Raw genomic sequence first — 3,136 nt, forward strand, 5'->3', positions numbered from 1 at the left:
TTACGAAGTTCATAAATGCATTAATTGGCCCCATAGTGTTTGCTAGGAGGATTGGCTATTACATGTAACCCCTAATGCCAGCTATACTCTCACTACAAAAGTTTTGAAAATAATGAAATAGTATGAGCAGGGGCATTTTAAAAGATGAAGGGGCCTATGTGCAGACACAGGGCCTGATTCAGACCTGCTCGATGTTCGCCCAGTGCACACTCGCGGCATGCGCACTGCTCGTGTGCGAGCCCCAGAGTGAGTGAGAACTTCACTCACTCCGGGGCTCACTACAAGACAGGGCGGCTATCAATGTTGATCAACAGCTCACCCCATTTTGTAGGCAGGGAGGGGGGTGGCTGGGCAAAAGGGGGCATTCCCGAAGGAACGCCTGCCATTTGTGGGCGGCCCCACTGACATCACTCATGATGTCATTAGTGAACTTCCTGCTCTATTAGAGCAGGAAGTTCACTGGGGCTTGCGAGACCTGAGACCCTACCACAAGGGTCTCGTTGCAAGACCGATGATGGCGATAATCACGACCATCACCTGGCAGCACGCTAAAGCTGTGGGTGGTCACCCACAGCTTAGCGAGTGGCCAGGATGCCGGTGTTAAAAAAAAAAAACATCCCACCCTGATTTAGAGTGAACACTCCCAAAGAGCGTCTGGCTCTGAATCAGGGCCACAGTGAAGGCCCTCTCCTCTCTATGGTGATGCCACAGTGAAGGCCCTCTCCTCTCTATGGTGATGCCACAGTGTGGGACCTCTCCTCTCTATGGTGATGCCACAGTGTGGGCCCTCTCCTCTCTATGGTGATGCCACAGTGCGGGCCCACTCCTCTCTATGGTGGTGCCACAGTGCGGGCCCTCTCCTCTCTATGGTGATGCCACAGTGCGGGCCCTCTCCTCTCTATGGTGGTGCCACAGTGTGGGCCCTCTCCTCTCTATGGTGGTGCCACAGTGTGGGCCCTCTCCTCTCTATGGTGATGCCACAGTGCAGGCCCTCTCCTCTCTATGGTGGTGCCACAGTGCAGTAGATTGTTCTGATGGTGATCCCAGGCCACAACCTCGGTCACAGTGCTGGGATCACAGATGCAGCAAGGAGGTTGTTTCCTGCAGACAATTGCTGCAATTGCATTTGAGATGCATGGAATAACACAGCCTCTAGTGCGATACCCCACAAGGGAGCATTCCTATAGATGCATGTGTATCCCATTAATCTAATATTAAAGTGGGATTGGAGGGAAATCTAACTGCATGTACACAGCCTTACATTAATGTATTGGGGGACTTCATTGGTGTCAGTGGCATTGGGGCAGTGGATGTGGGTTGCTGGCACGTGATGAAAGTGATGGAACACCATGTGCCCGGCAACACAGCATCCCGTTGCACCCAGCAGTAAATGTACAGGTACTGGGGCACTGGACAGAAGGAGGAGGATGGAGTAACCATTAGTGAGGTCCGTTAGTGGTGAGCAGAGAGAAAGTGCTGTGCAGTTGTATCACGCTGACGGAGCTGTGGCAGAGTCAAGAGTTAGATGATTTGAGCATCGGCAGCCATTAGATGGGCGGAGCTAAGCTTTGGGACTCACCTTACCCTATAGAGAACAGCAGCTGGAGGTGTAACTGGGTGGAGCCTCAGCTAAAGTACAGTGACCGGGGGGCAGACCAAGGGGAGTGGTCCAGGGAGAGGAGGCTGATCCTGGACTCCGGCAGGAACAGAGGAAGGGGGCATGGGTTGCCATGAGTGACAGCAGGAGCAGGAGCTGTCACTGATGTTGTACTGATTGCTGCCAAGGAAAAGGAAGACGAGAGACTCTACATTGTAAGTACTACAGCAAAATTTCCCCTATATTCATTCTGCAGCACTGGCTAGTGCACACATCCCCATCTGAACATTGCAGTGCTAAAGATAATAAACGCTTCAGAGAATAGAGAAATAACTATATCAGGTAAAATTAGATTAGCAGTTCATTTGAATAGATCAGATTCAGACCCCCTTGCTAGGCTGCATTCACACGATGCTGGACAATTTTTGCTATCTGAACATGCATATGTATCGCAGTGCGCGTGCTCGAGCCAGTCATTGCGATCGGGAAGCGATCACCCATAATACACAGACTGCTCGCTAGTTTGAGTGACAGATAGCGCTGTTTGTGGGTGGTGACAGAGGAAGGTCCTTGAAAACAGGGGAGTGGATGAGCAAACACAGGCATGTCTGAGCGTCAAAACGCTGTTTTTGAGGTGTGCATAATTAAAAGGCAGCGTCATTGTAGACGTCACCTGTTTCTGTTAAGCACTGAAGCACTCGCAGTGTTTGCGGTAGGGTAGGGTCAGCCACAAACTGATGGTTCTCGATGTTACCGATTGTTATATATACTTCCTGGAGATGACGTGTGCTATGAAGGGAAAGGGGGCGTCATTAGATTGGCTTGCGATTGCACTGCCGCCGCACGCTAAGACCTAGTGGGCATACTAATGTCTTGCCGTGTGATCCCTGCCTTTGCATATATTAGCAGCAGAGCGGCTGCATGCAATTGCATCTAGCGAGCGAGTTTGATACAGACTTCCTTATAAATCCCTCATCTCACCACATGATAGAAGCTTTGCTGGTTCCAAAAAGCCTCAATAGATTACAGGGCTGCCATCAGTGGGTGACTGCCGGGTCTGGTGTCCCAGGCCCGGGCTGGGAGGGGCCCCATACGCCCAAAGACTGACCTACCAGCAATGCATCAGATGCCCCTTGGGATTAATGGGCCTGCAGGTATCCAGCACATAGCAGATCATTATCACTGCGGAACTGATCCGCGCTGCTGCTGTCACTGACTTCCTGAAGTTCCTGTACTGGTGGTGGCTGTTGGAAACCAGAGGATAGCTTCAGTTAACCCCAATGAGGATTCAACATCAGTTCGTCAGGAGAAATTAGTGAGATTAGTAGAGCTCAGGATTGATACACACAATATAATTTATCAGAGAGCTCAAAATTAAGTAAGGCACCTTGTCAAACTGACCACTATCTTGTATGTGCACCAACAACAGTAATCTGGCAAGTAGGAAAAGACTCTAAGGGGAAAACCAGTTAGTCCAGACTAGGGCCCTCATTCAGACCTGGACGCAAGTGGCCGTTTGTACGTTTGGCGTACGTACAA

The sequence above is a fragment of the Taudactylus pleione genome, unplaced genomic scaffold (assembly GCF_031769625.1).
Source record: "Taudactylus pleione unplaced genomic scaffold, aTauple2 ptg000559l, whole genome shotgun sequence".
Lineage (NCBI taxonomy): Eukaryota > Metazoa > Chordata > Amphibia > Anura > Myobatrachidae > Taudactylus > Taudactylus pleione.